Raw genomic sequence first — 25,103 nt, 5'->3', positions numbered from 1 at the left:
TCGACATTTATTACATCTATTAAGAATTTAAAATATAAAGAAAATACATTGAATACACATATAAAAGTATCATTCCACATAGAATCTTGGATTACATCCATATGAATTTAATCGTAGCAGAAAGATGAGAGAAAGACAACTAATAAAAAAAATGATAATTTACATATTGATAAAATAAAATGTACATTTGGAAAAAAATCTACTTACATTCTATATTTAGCATGAAAGGAAAAAAAACTTAAAACGATGCTTAGATGAGTCCATATCTCATATGAAAGGAAAGAAAAAAACTTAAAAGATGATACGAAACGAGTCTCTTTCTCGTGCTTTCAGACGACTTTTTATATCGCACGTTCGTAAGGCATCCTTTTGTGTCCATGTACCTAAATTCACTTTATTTAAATATACGCATATGAACTCGTACTTGTAATTTGTGAACAACACATATTCAGTTTGTAAACTTATTTATTTATACATTTTTTCATTCTCCAAGATTAAGGAAATGAAGTTTCGTCACTAATTTCACAGTGACTACGTCACTTCGTTATTCCATTTATTATCCCGTCCATTTACTAGCACCTTGAATCACTACCGGCTTGTGTCACATTAGGTGTACAGAAGTAAAGTTATATTCGCACACTATATAGGAAGCGAGAATTTTCTTGAATTCAAGGAGTTTTGTTTTCGTATCGAAATCACCATATACCATTTAGGTTCGAGAATTGGTATATTTTGAATGAAATGGGAATGTAATTGCACAGGAAGATTCCAGGTTTATGAACTTGTGGGTAGATTTAATAATACATTAGGGTTACGATGACCTACCTTAATTTCATGCTACATGCAGTTAGTATAATAACAGACGATGTTGATATTTATATATATTAGTAAACCACATTACAAAGATTAAAGAAAACATATAACATGTGGCGGTATACTCTAAATTCACATTTTATATTCGTCGAATTTTCTGAAATTATGGCAACCAACAACCGTTCGGGGTAGGTACCAAGACCCTTTACACATACTTATATACGTAATTCAACATTATACATATTACTTCAATAACACATTTATATTCAACACGTATTTATATATCAATGTGCATATACTCAGGTATCATTTAATCTTTCAAATCAATGACCCCAATTAATAAAATTCTAAGGTTGCAACACTTCACATAAAAAAATCGACCATATAAGCAATTAACCGCGCATAATGATAAACATTTCTATTCTTAAATAATTTTAAAAGAGTGGACATTTAAAGTGCAAGGCAGGCACGTAAACACAGAAATTATATATGTATATAAATGATTCTAAAAATGTTAGAAAAACTTATGGACCCCAACATCTACACAACATTCATCTCTATAGAAACTAATGAAAACAAAAGTAGAGATGACGAATAGTAGCACGGAGAATTTCAAATGGATAACGATAAGAAAGACGAAAGCAGAAATTAATTCATATACTGAACTATCGCTCGCTATCGCGGTGGGTTAAATTGTGATGGAAAATGGTCTCTTGATATTTGGCATCAACAAATACCTCCACGAATCGTGTCTCGCAACATCTCAGTCAAAAATTCAGGTTCAAATTATATATATATATTAAATGGTTGATATCTGTCAAGCTTAAAACTCGGGTGGGGGAAGGTTGAAACATTTTTAAAAATTCTTGAAGAGAATAGAGAGATAGCTAAAGAAGAAAGACAGCGACTCGCCAAAGGAAAATACACTAGTACACTAAAGATTACAAAGATAAGTGGTCAAATTTAGACATATGACAATCCACAGCCAAATATAGTTTTATATGCCGAAAACAGATGGTCTACTAAATGAGTGGCCTAAAAATATATCTTCAAGTGCGTGACAAGTTTGTGTCCACAATGGGATTTTCAGAAAGACAAGGGCTTTAGGAAAATCCCACTTCTCATGGTATCCGGAGACCCCGGCTCTACCGGAAGGATGATGTGGTCTCTAATTTAGAATTTCTAAATAAAAAAACCGACACCTCAGAAACTGGGAAGAGTTACGAGTAAAGTATGGAAAACTAGAATAAAGTCAATAAGTAGAAAAAATCTAACAGGGTTTTGCCATATTAAAAAAATAAATAAAATAAATTTTGTACTAGTAAGTTATTTGCCAAATTCTTACTAGTAGCTCATAATCCGCAAGATTAGCTAGATGTTGAGGTGTCATTTAATTTCAATCACTACCTAGTTTAAAAACTAAGGAAAATGAAAATATTTAGGGGAGGATCTACATCTTAGTACGGAAAAAATGAGGTTCTACTTTAATAAATTTACTAGGTTCTTCAGTCCTATCCACTTCGTCGCCTCTTCGAACCATAATGAACTTGGCTTAATCAGGTGACGTGAAAAAAATCAAAGTTGCAGAGTAGTATCGCAAATGTAAGCTGAACGCATATATTTAAAGTGTACCAATTCTGCGGTGTAGCGGTGGCTCAGTGGTAGAGCGTTCACCTCCGGTGCTTAGGGTCCCTGATTCGATCCCAGCTCTTGCCGTGTGAACTTTGTGGTGGAAAAACACCGTGCTCGTGGGTTTTCTCGCGGTTCTCCCGTTTCCTCCCACTTTCTTCATTCCACCATTTCAGTCATCTCTCATCATCACCATTTCCTTTAGCTTAACCGGCATAAAATGGGACGTAAAACTTAAGGATTTCATTTTAATTTTTTGTACCAATTCTGCAAACGGCTATTCTGTCCTGTAATTACTTTGAAATATCCGGAATCATTTGCTACATGACCACTATTCGCATCGTCAGGTAAGATGAGCAGTTAGTATGTACGGTTACTATTAAAAATATCGAGCCACGACACGAAAACATAATCCATCATTTCCACAATATATAATTCCTCACACGAAATTCTGACGTGCTCAGTGCACGAAACATTTATTATATATATATATATATATATATATATATATATATATATATATATATATATATATATATATATATATATATATGATCAATATCTCGTGGCAAAGTAGACTACTGGGCACATACATTTACAGGTGTGCCATTATTTACTCACATTTACTATAATATATACTGTATATTATCACTATTATTATTATTCATTTATTCACATTCTATTACATAAATTCCTTTATAGACACCCTATTCCATCATTCTGCGCTAGACTGTTCAAAGCAGTCTCATTATATATATTGTAATATCCCATGTGAAGTTGTTTACAAACAAAGACACGCATCAAGTGTTTGTAAACACCATCACGTGCTTCATCAAGAGGAACTTTTACCAGGGGAACCTGCTATCACCTGCAGACGACGTTTAGTCCCTCCTACGGAGCAGAAGACGAAATCGAAGCAGAAGCGCCACTGCCACCCAAGGGACGCTATAAATTGGACAGAAGAATCCAGCTCAGTACCAGTTCTCTGGTGACCCTTCTCTAGTCTGCTACGGGACTACGCCTATCCTATCTCCTGGCTTAGCCTGCTACGGGGCTCTGTCTGGGAATCCCAACCTCAGCCGCTTAGCCTGCTACGGGGCTCTGTTGGCAACTTAACCTGCCTCTGTTTGCTACGGTTCCTTAACTCCACTCCTCTTAGCCTGCTACGGGGCTCTGTTGGAGATCCTGTCTGCGACCACTCGGTTAAAGACTACCTTTTACTTACCTTTTTAAATAGAGGCCAAATTGTATAGTATTTTTGTACAAATACTCTTATAGTGGATTTTTATAATAAAACTAGTAGTGGAAGTCGATTCCGGACACTCTTTCTATTAACAGCTCTACCTCTTCCTTATATGAGACGAAATCACACAAAGTTTTACATGGTGGAGGCTTGACCGACTCAGAATAAGCTCTGAATACTCCCCTACCGGACAGTATTTTTATTAACCGGAAGTGGACTTTTTTCTTTGGAAGGTATGTGAATTTTAAAGTGTTAGTGCTTTTAATGAACTGAATTTGTTTATGCCTCAAACTAGAACTGGTAAAAACACTTCTCCAGAAAACATTTTTAACATGGAGCAGAATTCGCGTCTTTCCTTTAATGTACCACACCTTACTAAATACTCGGGTCATGTGAAGGGGAAAATGAACCTATAGATGCTTACTTTCTTAGGAAATTAAGAGTAATTAGGCAAGTTTTATCTCAGGCCACCGAGGAACAGAAAATCAATTATTTATCATTAGGTTAGCAGAATTTTTTTTTTACAAAAAATAGCATTGGAATCCTTTACAAATGTTCAGGCTCTACAGACTCACTTACATAATTTAGAAAAAGCGAATGACTTGATGAAAAAACGGGATTATGTTGAGCTACAGCTACTACATTTACTCGCTGTGCGAACAAAATACACCAGTCAGCAATATACATTCGAGACCAATCGCTGGCGCTTCCTTTCCTGTTCACCAGCAACAACAACAAATCACACATCCGTTATATAATCCATCGCATAATTGGAGTCAATATCAACAACCTCCTCCTATGTTCCCTGCACCTTCTGCACCACAATTACAAGCTACACCACAAAGTCAAATACCTACAAATTCCTCCCACCAAACCGCGAGTCAGAATCCCCCGCCCGACCCCCCGGCGCCTAGCACTTCTAGTAATTCAAATACAACTAATTCTTTAGACTTTTCTAAATTAGCAAACCAGATGGCCGAACTATCACTTTTGGTGACCCAGAATGCTATGAAAGCCTCACAATTTAGAAAAGGCGGCCGTAATAATCATAAATCGAAAAACTCAAATAATAATCAGAACCATCAGAAAAATGGGAGAAAGAATGGTCCTAACAACAACAATAATAACAATAATGATTGGCCTAAACCGGAAACTGTCACTGTATGTGGGACGTGCTATAAGAGAGGACATACCTCCAGCGTATGTTTTAAAAATACACAACAACAGGGAAACGTATAGGCGGGCCCCAGGACAGACCCCAACAAGAAAATATTCTGGGAGCCGAAAACAGATAAAATTGAACATCAGATGGTAGGAAACACATCGCTATATGCAGTGGCTCTTTTGTCAGAAAGAAGAGAAAGTGTGAACATGTTAAACCAAGATCATAAATTATTAGTTAATGTATCGGTCAATAGAGAAAAATGTCCTGTAATTATTGATACAGGAAGTTCGTTGTCTCTCTGGCCTAGATTAGCCATTCCTCCTCATACAAAATTAATCCCTTTTAACTGTAATTTGAGAAGAATTGAGAATTCTATTATAAATCTACGATACATAGCTTTAATTAAATTTAGATTGGGCTCAACGACATTCTCACATTACTTCAGAATCTTAGAACATGGAGACTTTCTACCTCTATTTGGCGAGGATATTTTAAACCGATTGCAAGCAAAGATCGATTTGCAAAATCATACACTGTCAGTGTATAAAAAACCTAGACCTCCTCAGTATCCAAGGGAGATTAATGCTCAGGAAAAACTATCGGCTAGTACCATGAATACGATTAGGCAATGCAAGTCGGCTGATGTTTTCACAACCAGAAAAGTCATTATACCTGCCAGGACGCATTTCTTTTTACCTATTAGTATTAAAAATCAGCAGAAAAAACGCAAACATTTTTTTCATTTCTCCATTAGAGAATTTATTAGACAGGCATGGTCTGCAAACATTGCCTACCAAAGTACCTAAAAATAACCTCACTCTATTAATATCGAATCCTACAAACAGGCCGGTAACACTAGTAAAGAACACACCTGTAGCATACGTAGAAGAGAACCTTCAAGAAATAGATTTACAGTGTAATTGTCCAGATAGTGGCCATGATGACGAAACTTTTTATAGATCAGAAAAAGAAATTCAGGATCGATTAGAAGAAACAAAATCATTTTTTGATATTAATTTGTTTGACATAAACCCGGATTTATCAGAAGAAAAAAAGAAAGCCGTACAAGATTTACTCTTTAAATATAGAGATGTTTTTTCCTACACACCAACAGATATTGGATATTTCCGAGGTTATATACATAAAATAAGAATAGACAAAGGAGCATCCTTCCATCAAAGATTTCCTCCGGTTCCATTAGCAGTAAGACCTCAAATTGACTTACAAATCAAGCAACTCTTAGACGCAAATATTATCAAGGAAACTAGCGATAGTTCGTTTTCATCGCCATTGCTCATTGTGAAAAAGCCCGGGACTTCGGAATTCTACACGCTTTAAGAGGAAAAGCCTGTATATCCACTATTGACATAAAATCCTCCTATTTCCAGCTATTGTTGCATCCCAAAAGCCAAAAATACATGACTTTTGAGGTCAACCATACTAGAAAGGCATATAAATTCCAGAGGTGTACCATGGATCACTCCAGTTCCGCCGCCGGACTCAGTATAGCTGTACGCATGCTTTTAGAGGGCCTACCACCCTGTATATCTGCCTTTGCTGATGATTTGGTCATAGGAAGTAAAAATTGGGAACAACAGTTATCGGATTTAGAATTACTTTTCAAAAGATTAAGAAAGCACGATTTTCGTGCCAGTCCAAAGAAGACCCACTTACTATACACAGAATTGGACGTTTTAGGCTTCACAGTTAGTGGGAAAGAAATCAAGATTTCACCCAAAATCGCTAACAAGATTCGAAACTTTAAGAAACCAACTACTAAAAGAACTCTGAAAAGCTTTTTAGGATTATGTTCCTATTTAAGAGCACATATCAAAAATTTCTCGGAAAAAATAGAACCATTTCAGTGCCTTTTAGACAAGAATTCAAAATTTAAATGGACCTCTCAGCATGACGAATTATTTGAGAAACTTAATAATATGATGCGAAGACGGATATCATACACGCGCCATCTTTGTTTCACATTGATCCCTCACTTTAAATACGCGTGTATACTGACGCTTCCTGTATCTCCGCAGGAGGCTTATTAGCATGTTACAACCAAAAAACGAAACAAGAACGTGTTGTTGTCTATGCTAGTAGACGTTTTACACCAAGTGAAAGGAAAGCATCCACTTGGCAAAAAGAGCTGTACGCCTTAATTTATGTTTTGAGAAAATTTAGATACTTCCTGCTAAGTAGAAGATTTAAATTATTTATAGACGCCAAATGTTTGACATCTCTCACAACACAGGCGGACAAAGTTGGGAAATTTAGTAGCTACCGAATATTCTTAGCAGATTACAATTTCGAAATACAACACATTAAAAGTCAATTACACCCAGCGGACATCTTTAGTCGTTTAGAAGTTAAACAGGAGATTAAACAGGGAGAAAAACAAGAAATTGACAATTTCTCGGACACGGAAGATGCTAAAGTATTTGCATCCCATTCTTTAGACACTACTTTCCAAATTGAACAACCTATAATCCTACCAAATTTAGCAGAAGAACAAAGGAAAGATCCTTCATTCTCTGACATTATTACTGTTTTGGAAAATAGGGAACCTAATAAGTTGTCTACTTTTCGGGCCGCAAAATATTTTTCTCTAAAGGACGGGATATTATACAGAACACAGAAGCACCCCAATTAGGACTGTTATATTTACTTTGTGTGTCGAAATCTTTATTAAGTAAGTGGTTTGATGCCTTACATAACCTCATGGCACCACACCATGGATATACCAAAACATATCAATCGGCGCTTAGGAAATGCTACTTTCCTAATATGAAAGCGTACATTGCCAACAGAATTAAGACATGCATTTTATGTCAGAAACTCAAGAAATTACCAGTTAAACCAGCGGGTCAATTACTCCATCACCCACATAAGCCGATCGCAACCGCTTGGCAATATGATTCTATTGGGAAAATAACAGTGGGAAATGGACAGTTTAAACACATATTAGTGGCCATAGAAATGCCCACAAGATATTGTGTGACCAAGGTGGTGGACAACATAACAGCGGAAGAAATTGAACAATTTCTCATATATGACATCATACTCAAATTTATACCTTTTTCATATTTAAACCTGGATAGACATCCAGTACATAGCGCTAAGAGGCTACAAAATTTGGCAAAATGCTATAACTTTGAATTTAAATTTTGCCCTGCATATGACCATAAAAACCTAGGCATAGTGGAAACATTCCACAAGACAATACAGAACGCACTTAAATTTTTCGTACAAAAAAACCAAAATCTTTGGCCAAAGCTGATACCATATATTACATTCGCTATTAATACATTTGTGCAAGCCGGAACAAAATATTCATCTTTTTTCCTCATGTATGGATATGAACCTAAGACCATCTCTGATATTGCGTAGCGTCAACTCCAACATTATGTGTCAATAAAGAACATTTGAATAAAATACGTGAGAGTGTACAGAATAACTTGATCGCTAGCTATAATAAGCAGAAAAAGTATTTCGACAGCAGACACCGACAAGCTCAATTTGAAAAGGGACAAAAAGTACTGGTCTACTTTCCCAATCGGCAAATAGGAGTGCCGGAGAGCTTTTCTGCCTCCTATGTAGGACCCGTTAAAATCCTGGATAGACTGTATCGTAATCTTTATAAGATAGAATTTCCAAATTCTCTTTGTTTTTCTTCCATTTCCTCTTTGTTTTATAAAAACCTAATTCATTATTCTGCAACTGAATGAAAGAATGCTGACATCTGCATTTCCGCATTTAAAAGGCAAATGATCTCTACAAGGATGGAGAACTAACCTATAATATTACAATTCCTTGATATATTTTTCTTTTTCTACTATGAACTACATATTGTAACTGACATTATGCAACTTGAATATTGTACAGGACGTTTCAAAAGTTATGACCTCATCTACATTATACAGGATAACCAGGAATTCAGGACTATCACTATCATCGTCATTGGCATTTACAATTGGATTATTTTATTGAAATACATATCTTTAGTGCATATATTTTTGAAACTTTTGGACCTTATACAGGGTGACCAAGAAATCACGCCGTTCGAATCAGAATTTTCCAATATAAATTATCTTTATATCTCAGTGTCAATAGCAGCTTTTTTAATACCTCCTAACTCATAATTTTATACATATTATCGTCATCTTCGCTCGTTACCAAACAAATCTAGAACGATCCGCATAGAAATTTCATCTCCTATTCCATTGGAAACATTTAATACCGATAATACAACTAAGGAGCAACAGCTAACAGAGACTCCAACCCCACTTACTATAAGTGAATTAGTTTACATTTATTAACGCCAAGCCAAAACAACCCTAACTCGAGGGAAATGAAGTATCATGTACCATGTACGGATCCTGCCTGTATATAGGGACCATCTGTTTAGTGCTCTATTCCCCTACCACATTACTGCTCCGAAAAGTGATTTTCATTTATTTCAGTGCCACAACTGTTTAGTGCTCAGTGATTTTTTGTGTGTGATTCCTCAGTGTTGCCAACTATCACATAAACAAAAATAACCCTGCGGCTTTTTTTTTAAACAAGCCAGGGGGTGTAATATCCTATGTGAAGTTGTTTACAAAGACACGCATCAAGTGTTTATAAACACCACCACGTGCTTCATCAAGAGGAATTTCCACCAGGGGGACCTGCTATCACCTGTAGACGACGTTTAGTCCCTCCCACGGAGCAGAAGACGAAATCGAAGCAGAAGTGCCACCGCCACCCAAGGGACCTTATAAATTGGACAGAAGAATCCAACTCAGTACCAGTTCTCTGGTGACCCTCCTCTAGTCTGCTACGGGACTCTTGGAGTAACCTAACCCCATGCCTCTAGTCTGCTACGGGACTCTTGCAGTAACCTAACCCCAGGCCTCTAGTCTGCTACGGGACTACGCCTATCCTATCTCCTGGCTTAGCCTGCTACGGGGCTCTGTCTGGGAATCCCAACCTCAGCCGCTCAGCCTGCTACGGGGCTCTGTTGGCAACTTAACCTGCCTCTGTTTGCTACGGAGCATTGGTTCCTTAACTCCACTCCTCTTAGCCTGCTACGGAGCTCTGTTGGAGATCCTGTCTGCGACCACTCGGTCAAAGACTAATTTTTACTTACGTTTTTAAATAGAGACCAAATTGTATAGTATTTTTGTACAAATACTCTTATAGTGGATTTTTATAATAAAACTGGTAGTGGAAGTCGATTCCGGACACTCTTTTTATTTACAGCTCTACCTCTTCCTTATATGAGACGAAATCACACAAAGTTTTACAATATTAAAATCAATAAGCCACTACAGTACACTGATCAACACCCGAGAATTTGTATGGACTGATACTAGATTCTTTCAGTACAAACCACAGTATATCTACACTCCACGGCTTCATATTATTTTTATATACAATGAGAATTCAATGTCATTGACTATCCTCTTAACTAAACGCGATTATATTTTAAAAACGACAACAATGCGATCGTTCACAGAACGTAGTGAATAGAGAGAATTTCAAACTGCAGTCTGACGACAGAATAGTGCCATATAGACAAACTTCGGTTTAAAAATAAACGCGAAGTTTAATTTTATTAATAATTCGATTTTCAGAGAAGCTCATTAATAATATAATTCGTCTACGTATCTATTCATATGGACCAGAACTGCTATATATTCATCATTAATTACAAAAGAAGGGCAATTTTCGATTTGACTAAATTCTTAAGTCTCGGAGGAACAAAACAGTAGCGACGAATAGTTTTTCACCTAACGCTAGATGGCGTTGGTAGCATGAAAACAAACTTTGCACTACTAAACACGCTTTGTGCTGTATTATCGGTTAACTATAAGTAGTATACTATAGAATAACGGTATGGAATTACTATAAATTTTCATTATGAATCAATGTACTTATTACGACGGACCAAAAGAGAAAAATAATCAATAAGCAACATGTCCTTAGATAAATAAATCATGCTTTCACACACATCACTCCTGCTATATTACATACTAAATTACACCTACATGCTAACGCATATCACAATACATATTTATTACTAACAAGTAAGGTTTCCCAGGTGATACATGCCGATTTTAATCAAACTTCACAGTTTTGTAGAACAGCAAAAAGTAAGCGACACGTATTTTTTTATAGCGGCCCATATGCATATTTAGGCGGTACAATAGGGCTGTCAAATTGGGACAACAAAGCACACTTTAGGTAATAGCGCGAAAACGAGAAGAGATAGCCAAACGTTGTAAAGGAGCAAGTTGTCATGACACGATAAGCATTTCAATAACGCATAGCGCTTGCACGGGGATAACACACAACATCCGCAAATGGACCAATCAGGGATGAAAAGCAGTCACAGAGCTTTATCTATTACGCCAAATAACGTAGGTAAGAATAAAGAATGATAAAGAATAAGTGATACGTGTTTTTTCGTTTTTGCAAGATGAGACAAAAAAACGTAAATAGATGCATTGTTATCTCAATGTCGAAAGATTGGAGAACTGGGAATATGAAGATGTTAACGCCTGTATGAGAGGCAACCTGTCAATCAGTGTTGTAGAACTGGTTGCAGGTGACAGGTAGAATCCTGCTCGAGAGATAAATATCAAACGTGGTCTTGTTGTTTAATGGTTTATATGTTATATCTATTAGTAGTTAGTGATTGCGAACAGTTCAATGTTCATTATCATTAATTTAAAAACCACCCAGCAGTAAACGAGATCACGCCCTTCCTGTAAGAATCGGCCGTATAGGATAGTAATACAAACATTGATATTGTTTTGCAACAAGTCCCGTTGCAGGGATAAATAGGCCCTTTGCGGGATACTAAACAACATGTTGAATACAATTGAACAGGTTGATAAAAATAGACAATTCATAGTCACATGCATATGAGTATGCATTTAAACCAAAACACATGGATATGCTACACAAGCACTATTTTCGGTAAGATGCTGTATGTTGAACCATTGCCGGCTGCTATTTAACAGAGTGTAGAATAATGTCGAATATTGTATGAAACGAATATAAGCAATTGTAATAAATATTAATCATACAAATGATTCTTATTGAAATCGGACATGAACCTAATAGAATTTCCTTGACATAAGCAGTATAAAAACGATATTAAATGATTCGTGGCTACATGTATTTGCTTCAAAATATACAAACGTAAACAATATAAAGTATGGCACGTCAAATGAAATGAAAAGTTCTACAACCAACTAACAAAACAATTCGATATACATTTACGAAAACAGTACATAAATACCGGTCTTGGCCATTCAAATGCGTTTGAATTTACCACATGTCAATATTGGAAACAATTCCTCTGTTGTATTAATAGATAGAACTAAACGTACCATTCCGAACACAAACTTCTGGAAAACAGTTCTAGTGTCATGAACAAAGAACTGGGCATAACTAAAGCCGAAGAACATAAACAGCGATGCAATTCATAATTCAGTAGGTGTGTTGGCAATATGTTACGCCTGTTACGTTGTATCATTATGTACATATTACACAGCAAAATGTTGCATGCCAGTGCGGATATTAAAAAATAAATAGCTATGTTGAAACAATAACAAGGACAATACGAAACAACATGCTCTCTATATACAAGGGAAACGGAATTCACTTTGTCTGTTATAAATGACATCTCCTTATTTATTGTCCAACCTTTCATTGTATGTATTGCAGAAGTGGAATTTCACAAAAAATCCTCCAAACACAAATATTTTGGACACCAAGAAACCTGACAACGGATGGTTGTCTACAGGTGTCGCACAACAATGAATGCAATTGCTGAAAACCGAAAACTACTGGGTTGGTGAAATGTATCGGTCTTTCCGAAACATAGCCGCAGCGGATCCATGCATAGGCGAACAGAGGTGTATATCTTGGAGAAGATAACTGATTATGTACTAATGATTGAAGTTTGATGATATTGTCTCTTGTATGTAGATTAATATTTAGTTGTTGAAGAGTAACTACAACGGATATTTTACGCACATAACTCTTCCATATTCTAAACCATAAACCATAAACATCCAGAGGTTGGATTATGCCCGTTGTATGCTTAGGTATGGTCATAATTGTACATTGTTTGGTTGGATCTGTGATAGCTGCCAAATCATCTTTATAATACCCAGTCCAGGAATCTACTAATAGCACGGTCCGGTCACCAACTTGTGGAAGGTACGCAGACTGAAACCATAATTTGATTATTTCTTTGGTTATTTTGCCGGGTGTCGATGCACAAATCAGCAAGTTTTCTGGTCGAGGCATAGTCCGTTGTACCCGTGGCTCCAACTTTCCTTGGGGTTCTTTTAAGACGATAAGCATAGGCGACAGTAGCTTTCCATTGGCAGATACGATTAGCTGTATCGTGTAACTGTGTGTCGTCGCAGACAGAGACTGCACATTTGCGTACACTGAGAAAAAAAAATGTAGGTGGCATACTTAAAAACGTAGGTTACATTCGTAATTCCTGTAGTTTCTGGACTTAACGTACAACCGTATATAACATCCTGCAGCAAACGTATAGCTGAAAAAGTATGCATTATACGAACTGTCCGCATAAGTGCAATGACGTCATTCGTGTGACGTCATCTGCAGCAACAAGTATATACGGAGGTAATATCTAGCTTTGTGACGTCAGGATCGTATGTAGCATGTGGGTTAATAATGACGACACTCACTGACTATCAGGACGGAGCATAATTTCAAGAAGTATGCAATATACGTTCTGTACGTGTGTTTCTTGCGTTTAACCCCGAGACAGCATCTATATTGTAGACTTGTCTACTTGTGCCCCGTACGTACGACTAGATACAGTATACGTATTGTACGTATGTATTATACAGATTTTCCTTATGTCGCACACAGCTTGTCCCGATACAGCATACAGAATATCCGTATGCACCATACAGAGTGCACATATGCAGCTTACAGACTGTCTGCATGCAGCATATAGATTATACGTATGTCGCGTACAGGCTGGCCATATGTAATGTATGGATTGGATGTATGTAGCTTATAGATTGTCCATATGAAATATGCGGATTTTACCTGTATCGCATACGTATTGCCTTGTTGTAATATATGGATTGGACATATTCAGGATCTAGATTGTACGTATAGTGCACCATTATTGAAGTGCTGCAACATAGTGAGAAATGCATGATACATTCTTACTGTAATGTTGTCACATATTGTTTTTCTCTGTATGGAAACAAAAATAGCTTAAAATATGGTTGATCTCCTTTGTGCCAATAATAATAAGATTAAAAATTTACACTTTTCAATCTTAGTTTGGAGCAGTGAAACTGTCCAGAGAAATGTATTTACCTGCAGGGTGTAAGTTTGGACTTCCTGCTAATTCTTTGGAAAGCTACTGCAAAGCCAAGGTTGAAAAGTGGCACAAGCGTTAATTTTAAAATTATTGGCACAAAGGAGGTTAACCATATGTTAAACTATTTTAGTTTTCATACAGAGTAAATCAATATGTGACAATATTACTGTAAGAATTTATCATACCTTTTGCAATAACTTAGTTGCAGCACTTCAATAATAATGCAAAATGCACAGCCATGTACAATCCTATGTTCAAACTCAAACAAGACTTACGTAAGTCATTTATTAAGCCGTTATCATCCATTGTTTGTACAGTCACGAAATTAAATATTTTTCAGTTGACAAAATTTGTTTTCCTAAAAACTCAACAATAAATTAACCTAAAAATATTAGAGTACCGACTTTGGCAGGTTGTCAAGAATAACAACAAAAAGATCCAAATTAATTCATTTGTTCCCGAGCTATTGGCAAAAGAAAATTTGTCAACTGTCAAATACTTTCTTTTCCGTGTGTACTATATAAAGACGACTTTACCTCATTCTTTTCCTTAATAATATCCTCTTCCAAAATGCAGAAGTTGTTACCACAAGAGGCGTGAATAGGATTTTCCAGAAATAACTTCTCTGCACATTTTAATTAACAGATAAGTTATTTTTTAAATGACGCTATAATTAAAAACATGGTGTCAGCTGAAAACGTGTTCCCTCACAAGATGATTCCTACACAGTACTCGCCATTAAAAATGAAACTTCAAGGAGACAGGGTAGCTACGCCAAAGTTCCCAAGCCGATATCTAATAGTAAGTGTCAACTATGCTTAACCCTTAACATACCAAGCGGGGTACTCTAGGGACCCCAGAGAGTGATATTTAGTGATACTGCCGCAATTATAAGAATCAATTTATTCTCAATTTTTATATGTATCCTGCAACCCTTTGAGATATTAATTACATGATTAGATCAACGATTAGTTTCTTTAAAAAATACAAAAAATAAAAACACACTTGAAAGTGTAAAAACTCCATTGTTAAACCTGTGTTTCAGATTTACGAACACAAAAGTATAAAATTGTATGAAGAACTGAATAGTGCTCAAATATACATAATATTTGATGTCAACAATGTTCATTTAACTTAAGTATGCTTCTAGACATCCAAAAAATAATAGTTGGAGTAACCCTCTGCAATACTGTGTTGAGAAATTAAAATAATACTTGGGGTCTCCAGAAGACTCCAGCATGGTAAACAACTTTGACGACTTAGGTTTGGTACGTTAAGGGTTAAACTTATCGCTGTATTCGCTGTGTGACAACGTGGTGACAAAGGAGCAGAACTGACCCAACATTCACAACCAGAACGACTGTAACACAGCGAGACATCGAGAGGATGTTCTCTTCTGGTATGGTAAGCCATGCGTCTTACGATCCAATGCCACAGCTCATCAACTGTAGCTGGCGGAGTTCACAGGTATGAGAAGCTGTGCAGCCATCGACCAAACATATTTATCCTTCCCTGCTCTATACATTCTGCAAATTTGGACTTTCCTGGATGTATCCTTCTTAGTTCAACATTTTAAGTAACGAGCAGTGTAATAGTCTCATACATTATTTAAAGAAAGAGCGATGATTCTCAGAACTACTCGGAAGTTTCTAGTTTACAATTTTATATGATATAGATATAGATAGATATATAGATAGATAGATAGATATACAATAATTTAAAACGGTTATATCAAAGTTTGCAATTCAGAGCACAAAAAGAAGTATAGCTCTCGGAACACTGATTATACCCAGATAATACCACTAGTAAACTCAACCACACTCAGTAAAGTTAGTTGCTTGGTATTGTCTATGAGGCAAAGATCATCGTATCTCATTGCGTGTAGATTTTTGTATTTGTTTAACGCTAAAAATTGTTTGTCGCTAATCGAACCCAGTAACATATATATACCGACAGGACGTACGTTAGTCACAAGGTTACATGAGTGAAACACTAAATTATTCGATTGACACTTGCGGCGTTGTCAACACTAGAGAAAGGTACAAAGTGATTAAATAAATACGAAACATAGTTCATACAAAATATAGCGATGTATGAAGTCTCCTTTTCATACAATTTGGATAAAGGATACATCTGTAGAGAGCAACATAAATGATTTCTCTGGATAATTTGGATTAGTCCAGAACTCAAACAAAACTAATTTTGAAATTCGTTGTTAAGTCCAACATTTTTTCTTTCTTTCTTCGGATTCTCAATAAAGTTGACTACTGAAAAGCTGAGTTACAGATGTTATGTTAAAACATGTTCACTATACCATTGCCTTATTCACAGAACAATACATTAGTTATTAATGTATGTCTGAAATAATAGTGCTTCGTGCAGATTTACTTTATCCAATCGGAATTGCACAATGATAAAAAAAATGTTGCAAGGTATAATGTTCTTATTTACAGAGAAAAAGAGTTGAAAGGACTTAACGTAACAAACATTTTCTTTAAACAGACATACATTTATTCTAATTTATGGAAGAAAGAAATAATTTGTGGAGCAGTATATTTATTAAGGTTACATATTCGTACAAAAGAATGTGAATATAATCGGGTCTGTCTTCAGAAAGGACGTGCTTTTAGCCACAAATTACACTGCTTCTTTTCGCTGTCTTTCATGCAGAATCCTGGTTTTGTTTTGATGCATGAAATACCTGAAACAAAAATCAAAAAAATATTTAAAATGTTACATTTTAAAATATTTAACATTTTTTAAATTAAATGGACAAAACCTGGTCGGTCAGGTATGGACTTTTGGGTTTCTGGTAGAAAAACGATTAATTAAAAAAAAGTGTTTATTGATGCTGAACAACTCGAAATGTATTACTATGCAAAAGTAAGTGGGTACCCAATGGCGTTCGAGGTACCATGCGGTACCTAATGTCTGCATTTTTAGATATGTGGAAATATATGTCTCTAAAATGTAAAGAACTGATATCTGTTTAGTACAGAAAACCGCAACTCGGTAAGCCTTATGGATACCGAGGTATGGGAAAATAAAGAACAACACCATAGAAGTGTGAGGTTTGCGTACTAGATTGTGCAGTTTCGAAAACGTAATTACTGAGGGCTAACAACAACCTCAAAAGTAGTTTCAATTCAGTACACTACACACACGTCCTTATGGGGGCTTTCGGGTACTATGGCATTCACAGACCTCCCATTTCTAAACATTCTAAAATATATTTTAATAAACTTATAAAGAACGTTACAGGTGTGTGTTTACCGAAACCGCAAGTCGGTACGTTTAACAGTTACCGAAATATAGTGAAATAAATAGGAACACCATAGGTATGTGGGGCTTCCATACTTGACAGTACAGTTTAGAAAATTAATGAAAATATGACTAATGGCTATCAAGATATTGTCAAATAAAGGGAGGACCCACACAGTTACGGGGTTTTGGTGTTAGGTGGTAAAATTTCCGAAACTGGTCATGAAATCTGAATAAGCACCAGTAGCAATTTCATCCTAAAGTAACTGGGTATTTCCATGGGGTTTTAGAACATCATGGGTCTAAAAAGATTAAGTTTTAAAAGCTTTGGAAAATATAATTTGACATTTGTAAAGAGTATTAGAAAAGAGAATAGAGTTACCCAAAACTTCCAGCCAGTACGTCTTACAGCTAGAGAGACACCGTGAAATAAAAGAGTATTAGATCTTGAAATTTCATAAAACAATTTTTGATCTTAATAAAAGTTAAATAAGATGGTACTTATATGGGTGAAGTGAGTACCTCACACTCGTCAGGGCAATTCCGATCGAAAGATTAATTCAGCTCGAAGTTTTCTTCGGGTAAATCCAAGCGTGATAATTCCTAGCGTACAAAAAGAATGAAAATTCTTTGTCAATATCTAATATAGCAACCGAGATATAAGTAATTATGTATTTTATGACGTCGTAAAAATGGAGACCCACATGGATTTGTACTGTTGAGTCTTTGCTGTAAGAAGAAGAAATTTCAGAAAACTACCGTATATACCTTAATAGACAATTAAATGGGTGCAGGCACGGTGGCTTAGTGGTAGAGTGCGTATCTTTGGTGTATTGGGTTCCTGGTTCGATCCGCGGCCAAGTCAGTTTGTAGTCGACATCGTATTCGTGGGTATTCTCGGGGTACTCCCGTTTCCTCCCACCTTTGCACTCCATCAATTCTATCATCAACATTCATTTGCCTTAATTTCATTTTAAAATTAAATGGGCAGTTAAGTGTGATCGTATCTCTGTGGATTAAGAGAATACTCCAGTGTAGTTTCTGCAAAACATACTAGGTAAACACCCCACCACTAAGTTACTGTGTTCTCACTGATTTAATTGTCTATTAAGGTACAAAGAGTAGGTTTTTGAATTTCTTTCTTATAGCAAAGACCCAGAAGTACAAATCCTTAAAGATCTCTATTTTTACGCCATAAAACATATGACTCGTTATATTTTGATTACTATATTAGATATTCACAGGGAATTTTCACTCTTTTACACAGCTCGATGAACCTTTGGAACTGCCTGAAGAAAACCTAGAACTAATCTTTCCATCGAAATTGTAATGAGGTACTCACTTAACCCATAGATGTACCATCTTATTTAATTTTGTTGGGACCAATAATTTTTCCGAAGTTTCAACATCTCATACTCTTTTATTTCACGGTGTTTCTCTATATGTTAGATGTACTGGCTGGAAGTTTTAGGTAAACATATTTATACTTATATATTTTTAATACTCTTTACAAATCTCAAGTTATATTTTCAAAAGCTTTTAAAATTTAATCTTAGTAGACTGTAAGATGTTCTAACATCCCATCGAAATATCTAATTACTTGAAGATGGAATTGCTACTGGTGCTTATTAATTTTCCATGACCGGTTTCGGAAATTTTATCATCTAACACGAAAATCCCATACCCGTATTGGTCCTCCCTTTATTTGACAATATCTTGATAGCAGTTAGTCATATTTTAATTCATTTTCCGAATTGTACCTTCAAGTATGCAAGCCCCAGGCCCGTAGCCAGCCCAAAAATATACGGGGGGCCCGGCTGAAGTTAGGGGGGGGGCCGATCCAACCATATGATAGTTCATCACCATATTATAGTTCTTTTGCGAGCCTACTCTAAAACTTTTAGGAGGCCAGCAAAAATATAGGGGGGCCGGGCCCCCCTAGACCCCCCTGGATACGGGCCTGGCAAGCCCCAAATACATATCGTGTCGCTCTTTATTTTCCCATATCTCGGTATCCCTAAGGCTTACCGAGTTGCAGTTTTCAGTAAACAAATATCAGTTCTTTACATTTTAGACACATGCATTTCCATATATCTAAAATGCAGAAATTAGGTACCGCATTGGAACCCCATTGAGTACCCACTTACTTTTGCATAGCAGGGTAAAAACGCCAGTGGTTCTCACTTTAAGGTTGAAAACATACTATTTTGTCTCTTCTCTCAGCATCGTGAATCTGTCGGAGCTGTACCATAGTTGGAAAGACTCACTGATCCTTCCTATAATGACCATGTAGTCAGAATTCAAAAAGGAGTAGCCGTTGAAGGAAAAACAATATTTTAAAATCCTTGCACCAGTAGTCGTCACCTTAAAATCAAAATGTTCCAGTAGTAGTCAGAATTTTCTACCAGTGTTCGTCACTCAAATAACTTGACATAATTTATTCAGAAACGCACTGTTTATCAGTTTAAAATTAAAAATGAAATGAAATCTTTAAGTTTAACGTCCCACGATTATGCCGGTTCGGCTAAAGGAGACGGTGATAATGAGAGATGAGTGAAATGGTGGAATGAAGAAAGTGGGAGGAAACGGGAGAACCCCGAGAAAACCCACGAGCACGGTGTTTGTCCACCACAAAGTTCACTTGGCGGGGGCTGGGATCGAACCCGGGACCCCAAGCACCAGAGGTGAACGCTCTACCACTGAGCCACCGCGCCCCCCAGTTTAAAATTAAGAATAGAGTATAAAGTACTAATCTTAATAACTGTGCATCACTTTTGACACTCAAGAAAGAAAATAAAAATGTTTTTACATACTTTTTAAAGCAATTTCAGTAAGAAAAATGTTAACTGAATTCAAAAGTTAACTGTATATTTTTTAACGTTAAGAGTACAATATTAAATACTATGTTTAATAACTATAGTGACTTTAAGCACTCAAAAATGAAAATAAACATGTTTGTACATACATTTTTAAAACAATTTGAGAAACAAAATAAGTTAACCGAATTCAAAACTTAATTATACATCACCTTAAGATTAAGGATGGACTATAAAATACTGAGGTTAATAATAATGCATTACTGAAGAATGAAAACAAAAATGTTTTTAACTACCTATATTGTATTTACATGTTGTTATTTTTCATTAACATGCTTTTTGATAACGCACGATATGGGCTAGGGGTGCGCACGAGAAATGATTTGAGACTGTCACCTCTCGCAAAATGTCGCGAAAGTTGTCTCCTCTCTAAACTGTATCTGTTTCTATTGGAAGAGCTATGTCTCGTCTCGAATTTCGTAACAAAAATTCTGTCTAGTCTCGTGCCGTGCGCAACCCTAATCAGGCCATAGACAAAAACTTCATTTCGGAGGGGTTTCGATAGGGCTTTGTGATATCCAAATTTTGAAATAGATAATCGATATTGACATACTATTGAAACTTGTTCGAAATATAAAAAAATACAGCAATATCAAAATATAAGCAATATCAAAAATCGAAAATATAGAAATATGATAAAGATCAAAAACATCGATATATCGGTCAAAAATTTCGATATCGATAGTTTGATATTTGAAAATATTAATCGTTCGATCGAAATATCGCACATCCCTTGGCTCCAACTGTTACCACCTTAAAAAAGAATGTGAAAATTGCTAACTACCTAGGTAATCTGTAAGTACCTTAAGACGGGGCTACTTTGCACTTCAGGGTTAACTTCGCACAAAATACGAAAAAAGTTACACAGTCTTCCGTCGGTAAATCCATGAACTGTAAAGAGAAAGTTTCAACTGCCACCGTAAGATAGAACATCTAACTGAATTTTGGCTATAATGTTGGCGGTTAACATCAGTTCTAATTACCTGAAGGGTTTGTTGTTGTAGAGGTATGGAAAGCACTCACTGTAAATGCAGACAAAATTTGGAAGATATCACCTACAAGAATTTCCGTCAAAGTTAAGTCGGTTTCGTAGAATTCTACTGTGTATGATGGGACTTCCAAGCAATAGTTGAAACTGAAGTGTGAAACATTGTAAAGTCATAGAAAAAATAACACTGGGAGAAGGCTGTTTTAAGCCTCAAATCGTGGTTACTTTGCACCGGGTCAACGTAACCCCTTAGATGGGAAATTCTTACTACTGGCACCTCCTGCCGTCTAACTTTAGGAAAATTTCCTCTTTAGGTAGATGTCGGAATGGATTTCTTGTTGGAAAATAAATTACGAACAGCGGCGGGTTCAGAAGAATAGTTTGAGAGGGACTTCACACAGAAATACAGTGAAACCTCTACTAACGGACACCTCTGTAAAGCGGACACCTCTCATAACGGACATATTTTGTAATCCCCAAACACTGTAATAGGAAAACAACATGTTGACAAACCTCTCTAAAGCGGACACACTCTAGTATGGACACGGACAGTCTTTTCTGTCTCTTATAGGTATTATTTACCTCCATATTACGGACACTTTCTCTAGAAACAAGTTGAAAAGTACAGAAAAAATACATTTTCAGAAATGCATACATGTATCACCAAGGAAGCATTGTTATAACATTTTTCCTCGTCAACTGGCTTTTCAGAAACTCAGATGAAGCGTCTTTGTTTAACAACACCCTCATATCCTTTGCTTGCATTCCACTCCCACCCAACCTGTTTTAGAATCAAAAGTGATTAACAGTTGCCTGCCATTTGGGATGACACGTCATTCTACTGTTCCGCTGGAATCAAGCAGAAGACATGTTTGGTATTTTTTGGCCGCGTATTCGCATATTGTCTTAGTGCCTCTATTTGTAGACGGAAATCTTTTTAAGTCATTCTGCATCGAATAAGCAATAAGGTGTAAGTTGTTGTGAGCTTTCGAAATGCCACGAGAAGCGCTAATGTTAAAATCGAATTGATTGAATTTTCGAAGAATACTGAGGTGTGCGAAGGATAGCTGAAAATTTTTGTATCGGTAAAACACAAGCATCTGAGATAATATAAAACCAAGACAAGTTAATAAAGTTGTGGTGTGAAAATGACGTTGAAAATAATGTCTCATTGCTTTGAACAAAGTTGGTGTGCAAGTGAATGTTTTTATAGAGTGCGGAATGAAAAAAAATTCCTGTGTTAGGGTCGATGCTAAAAGCTAAGAATTTGGAGGTAGCAACAGAAATGAATGTTTCAGATTTCAAGGTCTCCAACGAGTGGTTAGAGAAGTTGCGGATTAGACACAAAATTTCTTTCAAAGCGATTTGTGGAGAATCCGCAGATGTCGACATGCCCACAGTCATAGAACGGTTTGATAAGTTACCTTCAATAGTTTGTAATTACATATTACCTTATTTACTAATTTACGTAAGAAAATATCGACACCTCTCTAAGACGGACACCTCTCTATAGCGGACAATTTTTGATTCCCCACGGCTGTCCGCTTTAGAGAGGTTTCACTGTATTTCGTTTATTTAGAAATCACTAGACTTTTTGAAGGGTTTGACGGGCATACGCATAGGAATGACTAAATTAGATTTTTTTAAAAAGAAATCCTGCAATTTGGGTGGGCTTCAGCCTGAAAGCCCCAAATCCCGTAAATCTTCCACTGATTACGGTTGAGATGATATTCTTGGATATAAAGAGCAACCAAGGCAAATCAGTTCACGGAGAGTTTTTCTGTTTTTCAGTTGCCATTTTTGTGGGTCATGCTAAACTATCAGAATGTGGCTCCTATTTCGGTACCAGAAAATACATAATTTTCTTTACAAATATCGATAATTCATACTAAGTACTGATACCGGTACCATAATTCCAACATCAATATTTGTAGACTGCATGCAGTTTTGTGTAAAAAGTGAAATGTATAAATACAGGAGAGAAAACATTGCAGACAAACATTATGTTAGTATGTTGAACATACTTTTTTGTATGTGGTGCAAAATATCTTCATCTATGGGGTTACTTTGCACCAAAGTTTATATGAAATGAAATCTTTGAGTTTTACGTTCCACGATTTTGCCGGGTATGCTAAAGGAGACGGTGATGATGAGTAATGAATGAAATGGTGGAATGAAGAAAGTGGGAGGAAACGGGACAACCCCGAGAAAACCCACGCACACGGTGTCTGTCCACCACAAAGTTCACTTGGCGGGGACTGGGATCGAACCCGGGACCCCAAGCACCAGAGGTGAACGTTCTACCACTGAGCCACCGCGGCCCCTCATATAGAGTATCTACAAGTAACAATATGTTGTAAAAAAAATGGCCCGTCTGGAGGTCATGTAAGCTAAACACCAATACAATTGTTACAGATTTATTTACTAGCACTGTTTAATTATCTACGGTGCTGAACATTGCAACATCAATATCATTATGTCACATCCTTTCAAAATTATGCTAACTGCAAAGTAGACCTGCTTTGCTTCGTAATGTCCAAATAGTTGATTACTGTGCTCGAATGCAGGCAAGTAGCATACAAATTTATGATGTTGAAGGCGTTATTTTTCACAGGTATGGAGAAAAGACATGAAAACGAAAAATAAAAAGAAATCTTTGTTTTACGTCCTACGGTTATGCTATGTATGCTGACAGTCACAAATGAGTATTGAAAATTGATGATCTTGGAATACGATTTGGTGGAATAATGAGGGGGAAAAAATAGACATTGATTAAATATAAAATTGAAAAGAAATAAGGGCCTGACGCTCAAATATTTATCTATCTGGCAGCCATATTGATCCCTCTAAAATATCATGAAGTACTTGATTGATTCTAAACCCAATAATAGTAATAGTAATTATAACAATAAACACAGATTATACCTAGATATAATTTACGCACCTTGAAGTCTAGAAATTAATAATTGCAATCCTCAGCATTCCAATAGAACTTTGATTTCTCCAAATGAAGATTCGGACATCGGTTTTCTTCTCAAGCAATAATGGGGTACAATAATCAGTTGCAGTCCAAAGCCAAGTCACTAAGCATGAATATAAAAGATTTTGTGTTAAATATTTCAATGTAAATTTCATGAAATAGAATTCATTAGTTAGTTACATACAAACTCTTACGCATGTAAGTCAGAATCTACTTGTAATAACTTGTAAATTTAAACAAAATTATACTACAGTTATAGGGACATCAAACATATATTCCATAATATATATAGGGTGTCTCAAAAGTCCCCTGGCATAAAGTAACTCGGTTATTATCAGAGTTACAACAAAATGTAATTGGGAAACCGTCTCCAAATATGATGTTTCCAATGTAAGTTGAAAGAATTTTCGAAATCGGATGAGTCGTTTGGCTGTACACTCTTTATGCGTCCAATGTTAAATGAAAATGCAACGTTGCCATTTACCTGGACCCACAACATAAGTGAATGAAGTTACTGTCTTTTACGCTAACATGTCGATGGCCCATTTCAAACAGTAACTCCATTCACATATGTTGTGGGTCCAGGTAAATGGTAACATTGCATTTTCATTCCACATTGGGCGCATAAAGAGTACAGCCCAAACGGCTCCTCCGATTTAAAAAGTGTTCACGTTAGATTGAAAACAACATATTTAGAAGTGGTTTTTCCTCTTACATGTTGTTGTAACTCTGATAACAGAGTTACCCTGTGTCAGGGGACTTTCGAAACACCCTGTAT

Source organism: Thermobia domestica, chromosome 9, assembly GCF_964235325.1.
Source record: "Thermobia domestica chromosome 9, izTheDome1.hap1.1, whole genome shotgun sequence".
Taxonomy (NCBI): Eukaryota; Metazoa; Arthropoda; class Insecta; order Zygentoma; family Lepismatidae; genus Thermobia; species Thermobia domestica.
This window is presented reverse-complemented; position numbering follows the sequence as displayed.